The sequence below is a fragment of the Delphinapterus leucas genome, chromosome 4, assembly GCF_059928025.1.
Source record: "Delphinapterus leucas isolate spDelLeu-1000000601 "Yukka" chromosome 4, BTC_Dleu_Yukka2, whole genome shotgun sequence".
Taxonomy (NCBI): domain Eukaryota; kingdom Metazoa; phylum Chordata; class Mammalia; order Artiodactyla; family Monodontidae; genus Delphinapterus; species Delphinapterus leucas.
In genome coordinates this window covers 2,484,697-2,490,712 of record NC_143132.1, presented here as the reverse complement: position 1 = coordinate 2,490,712, position 6,016 = coordinate 2,484,697, and positions in this window count along the sequence as shown.

Genomic DNA, 6,016 nt, shown 5'->3' with positions numbered 1-6,016 from the left:
TGTGTACTTGATCTTGACTGTCAGCGTACATAAAAATACGCCTCTTTGGGAGCTATTATAATGCAGCAGGTGTTCGCTGACGTTGGGGACAGTGGTAAGTGTTTGAGAACAGGCGTCTTTGGGCACCCATCCTTCTGTTGTGCGTCCCCTGCCCGGAGCCGGCAAGGGGGTTTGTGGCGAGGCTCGCCCTGCGGCTGCTCACGGACACCCCCACTGCCAGGCCTGAAGCACCTGCTCCTCAGGCCTCGGCCTGTGAGGATGGTTGCAGGGGGCGCCGGTGTCCTGGGCGGGGCCCCCCATCTCCACCGCAGAGAGGTGCCTGCCGCTGTTCATCTTCCCCGAGGGGAAAGGTACACGGCCCTGTCTCGCCGGGCAAGCAGAGCACCGCCACCTGCTCTTGGCCTTGATGTACACGTGTTCCCCGAACAGACGCTCCTCGGTCGCGGTTTGGATCCCAGACACGTCCACAGAGGGTCACTTAACCCATAAAATAACACCTGGAACACCCGTGAGACCCCCACGCCCTCATACGTCCTCCCCGACCCCCGTCTCAGCAGCAGGACCACGAGATGCCTGTATTCACCTGTTCCTCCAGCGACGGGCGTTTGGTGCCAGGCTCTTGCTGATATAAACGGAGCTCAGATGTCAGCCAAGCTTTCCAGTCTGCCTGGTGCCAGTTGGGACTCCTCCCCGAGGTGAATGCGAAGTCCCAGCAGGGTCTGTGTCCTCGGGCGCCCACACCCGCTGTACGCCTCTGCCAGTGTCTGGTTCCCCATCCCTTTACCTGAGTGTGGGGCAAGGGACCTGAGCCCGGCCCACCCCTCCTGAGATGCTGCAGGCACCAGGGAGCCAACCTGTTCCTGAAGGTTCGGGGTTAGGGGCAGGGTTATGTCACTCAGCCACCACTACCTAAAATCACCTTGAAACACGGCAGTTCTCAGAGTGGGGTTCCTGGGGATCTCTCACCGTTTCCATGCCCTCACCCACAGACTCATCCATCCGTCCAGCTCCTTTCAGCACCCCCTGGCATGCTCAGTGCCCTCCCCTTTCCTACGTGGCAGACGATAGCCTTGCAGGAGCCACCCTCCTTAGAAGACAGACTTCGGAAGTTCCCTGGCGGTCCAGTGGTTAGGATTTGACACCTGGGCAGGGAACTAGAATCCCGCGAGTCGCGCAACGCGGCCCAAAAAAGAAGACCGCGAAATGGGTATCTTTCCCTCCGGTACTAACAGTGTGTATCCTGTATAGCAAATCACTCATTCATTCAGCAAATGCTGAGTGCCTGCCGTGTGCCAGGCCGTGTTGTGTGCTACATGCTGCAGCGGCAACAGTCAACACAGACCAAGTCGGTGCCTGACGGTGCTGACCCAGGGGCCGGGGTGAGGGGGGTGAACAAACAGATAAAATGCATGCCTGTCACCTGGGGACAAGAGCTCCATGTGGAAAAAAATAAAGCAGGGAATAAAAATAAAGCATGTGGGACTTCCCTGGTGGCGCGGTGGTTGAGAATCTGCCTGCCAGTGCAGGTTCAAGCCCTGCTTCGGGAAGATCCCACATGCCGCAGAGCAACTAAGCCCGTGCACCACAACTACTGAGCCTGCGCTCTAGAGCCCGCGAGCCACAACTACTGAGCCCATGTGCCACAACTACTGAAGCCCATGCGCCTAGAGCCCGTGCTCTGCGACAAGAGAAGCCTGTGCACCGCAACGAAGAGTAGCCCCCGCTCGCCACAACTAGAGAAAGCCCGCGCACAGCAATGAAGACCCAACACAGCCAAAAAAGTAAAACCGTCTTTTTCTTAATTTACCTGACTCTGCTAGGAAGAAGGAAACATTTGAACAGAGGCCAAAAGAGATTGAAAAGTGAGCCGTGGTATGTGAAGAAAGTATAGCCAGCAGAAGGAACAGCCCGTACAGAGGCCCCGGGGCAGGTGCGCATGCAGGGAATTGAAAGAGCAGCCAGGACAGCCGGGACCTGTAGAACAGTCATGCCAGGAGCTCGGGGAAGCCACCCCCAGGAGAGACCTGACAAGCTGGTCACACTTAGCAAAGAACCATTCAGAGTCCCTGGAGACTGATCAAAGGGCTTAGGACAAACTGAGAAGCGTTCGTTTGAGAATAGGTACAGAAGCTCGTGAGGACAGTGGAAGCCGTGGCGCTGGAGCCGGGGCCGTACCCACGCCTCACAGGGATGGCTTCAGTGTGTCGGCAGCCGCCTGGCAGTTCCCACCTCCCTGCTGCCCTGGGGTGGAGGAGCTTTTCCTGGGAGACTCGGCAGCTGGAGAGTAACCTTTACCTTCGCTGCTTCCACAGCTCCAGGGAGCACAGGGAGGGCCAGGGCTGCTGGCGCGCTGGTGTAGGGGCTCTGCGGGTAGCACCTTCTAAACCTCCGACAGAGGGGGACTCTGCCGCTCGGGGCAAAAGCCTGGGTCTCCCTCCGGCCCCAGGAGGTGTAGGACCTTCTCCCGGGGGGCCCTCTCTCCTGCCAGGCTCTGTGCCTTACAGATATCCCTGCATCCGGTCCTCAGCGTCCCGGCAGGTACATTGTGATGAGTCCCCGTCACAGACAAGGAAATGAGGCCTGGAGACACACGTGCAGAGCAGGGCTCTGATCCCAGCTCACCTGTCCCGCACGCCGCCAAACCCTGACTCCTCAGTGTGGACCCCAGCCAGCAGTTAGGGGTCAGTCGCCCCCAGGCCCGGTGAATCCGTACCAGGGGATTAGGGCACACACAGTGAGAGGAGCCCTGGTGCAAAGAGCAGTGTCAGCGCAGGGCTCTCGACGCAGGAGGCTCCTCGGCAAACACGCTGACCTGAGTCGACCCCAGCTGCAAACCCACAGAAGCAGAGGGGTTTTCTCTGCTCTGCATCCACCAGGTCCGAGCTAGGGAAACCCCGCCAGAGCCCTGGGCCTCAGCCCTCCCCTCAGCCTTGAATTTTTTGAGCTACATGAGAGCAGAACAAATAACCCCACAAGCTCCCCGAGAGCCACCGTCTGGAGTGAAGTGATGCTGACATTGGCCACGGGTTTGTTTATGCTCTTTTGGACTGAACCCTCTCAAATGATATCCCCAACACCCCAGCCTGCCCTGCCGGAGAATGACGTTCTCTGTAACCACATCACTGCAGTCCCGCCAACCCAAATGAGATCCCCAACATCCTCTCTCACAAGCCCACGGTCAAATTTCGCCCCAGTTGTCCCCAGACATGCTTTTTCTAACCAGGAAATCAAGGATCACACGTGGCACTTGCTTACTGTGTCATAAAGGTTCTTATTCTGCAGCGTCTCCTCCCTTACTTTTTTCTCACGACATTGGATTTGGGGAGAGTGGGTCTAACCTTGACCCTACAACTCCCAGGTAGACTGTGATTGCTCTGGGGATGGTCTCGCAGGGGTTGTGACCTATCTGCTTGGTCTCGGGACCCCAGGGTGGGAAGCCCAGCAGTCTGACGCCCCCGGCATCGCTGGCCAGGTGAAGCCTTGGATTGATGGTCCGGTTGCCGTGATCTCCAACATCAGCCTTCCAGCTTTCTCAGGAAGCTGATACAGTGAAAGGCTTTATTTTGAACTCCGGGAAAGGATGAGTTCCCCCAGCCCAGAGTCAGGACTGGGTCCCCAGAGCACAGGCTGGTTTTCTCTGAGACCTGGGCCCAGGGGCAGCCCAGGACTGGCGCACGGTCTGGCCCAGTTCTCTATCTCTGGGGAAACAAACCCAACGAGGAGGCCAGCTCTCACCTGGCCAGGCGCTGAACCAGGCACCGTGGGGACATGGCAGACCCCAAAGAACATCATCCCCCCAAGAGGTCCTGCCTCCACACGCACAGATTATCACCTGATTTTCATCTTTAAGCTGTGGATCCACCTAGGACGTCGGATAAATTCTGGGCTTAGCACACGGGGCAGCAGGCCCGGACGTGGCCGGATTGTGCAAGGAGTCAACGGAACCCTGGAATAAACTTGATTATTGTACCAGCACCCTGACTAAATACACGAAACATAAGCCAAGTCAGTTTTGTTTACAAGCACAACACGACCGCAGGGAAGTGGCTGGGCTCAGCTCTGTTTCCTGAGCCTGCAGAGCCTGCTGGAGCCGGGTCTGCACACTCGGGTAGTGACCCTGCTGGGGGTTCGGAAGGTGGGAGAAGGCCCAGCTTCCACCCTGCGCCATCACCACCCCCGGCCACGTGCAGAAGCTCAAGATGGCCCCCGAGCTCCCTCGCGGAAGAAAGGGCCCCGCAGAGGCTGGAAGAGGGAAGCGCCCTCTGTCTCCCCCAAGACCACCTCGCCCTTCCTTCCGCAAGAGCTGGGAACCAGGCGGCAGGCGGGCCTTGTCCTTACTTGACTTACAAAACGGACTGGCCTTTCAACCGGCACGTCGGCTCCCAGCCTGGTCGAGGAGCAGGCCCGAGGCCACTCCCTGTGGGGCTTGTTAGATCAAATTCATATTTTATGGTAAGACAAGAAAAATTTAAACAAAAAATTCTGCCCTTTGGCGTCCTCTCCCCCGCACTGTGCCTTGTGTATCCGCGTTGGGAGTCGACCAAAGCTCCCCAACGACAGAAATTCCTGCTCAGCCAAGAAGAGCAACATTTTCCCAGCATCTACAAGACAACCCCGTAAAGATAACATTCCTTCTTGGTCTTGTAAGGGACCACATGGCCCAGCACAATGATACTTAGACCTGGGTTACGTAAAGTGTCAATAATAGGTCATTTGACGTACAGCCCTCTGTCTCAAAAACCTTACATATCTGTGTCTTGACTTCTAATGGGCGGAACAGTCCTCAGAGCTTTCTGAGATGCTCTTCCCGGGTTAGAATCCTCAAATTTGGCTCAAAACTTTCCATTTCTTTCTTAGATCGACAGATTAACTTTTTTGGCGACAGGATTTGGGGGGAGGTGACAGGTGAGGGGCTTCCAGAGGGGGATCCCCTTCAGGACCAGCGGGTGTATGCACCTTGGTGCCCTCTGACCTTTCTCTGGGAACAGCTACCCGAAGAGGGCTGTCCGCACACTGCCCACGAGGACGGGCGTGGCTGCCGGGGGCCGGCGAGGGCAGGAGCCGGGGCCTGCTGTGTGCGTGGCAGGGGGGCTTGCTCTAGTCCCGACGGCAGGGGCTGCAGGCGACCAAGACTCTGGTTGACTCAGCCGTCCCCCCTCTGCGGGATCTGACGGTACGTTTCCCTTTGGGGAAGCAGCTCGCACTGAGCCCCAAACTCAGCCCGTGGAAGCAAGTAGCAGGGGGGCCGGGCCGCCTGCGTTTTGACTCAGTTCAGCCTCGTGTTCATCAGATGCCTGGACAGCCCTTTGTTCCAGGACTCGTGGCCTCTGCGGCCCCATCTAAAACTGACTGCAATTCGTCCTGGCATTAGTCACTGCCTGCTGACCAAGGCTTCAGGCCATCGATCTTTTTTTTTTTTTTTTAAACATCTTTATTGGAGTATAATTGCTTTACAATACTGTGTTAGTTTCTGTTGTACACCAAAGTGAATCAGTTATACATATACATATATCCCCATATCTCCTCCCTATTGCGTCTCCCTCCCACCCTCCCTATCCCACCCCTCTAGGTGGTCACAAAGCACCGAGGTGATCTCCCTGTGCTATGTGGCTGCTTCCCACTAGCTATCTATTTTACGTTTGGTAGTGTATATATGTCCGTGCCACTCTCTCACTTCGTCCCAGCTTACCCTTCCCACTCCCCGTGTCCTCAAGTCCATTCTCTAGTAGGTCTGTGTCTTTATTCCTGTCTTACCCATAGGTTGTTCATGATATTTTTTTTCTTAGATTCCATATATATGTGTTAGCACATGGTATTTGTTTTTCTCTTTCTGACTTACTTCACTCTGTATGACAGTCTCTAGGTCCATCCACTGCACTACAAATACCTCAGTTTCATTCCTTTTTATGGCTGAGTAATATTCCATTGTATATATGTGCCACATCTTCTTCATCCACTCATCTGTCGATGGACACTTAGGTTGCTTCCATGTCCTGGCTACTGTAAATTAGAGCTG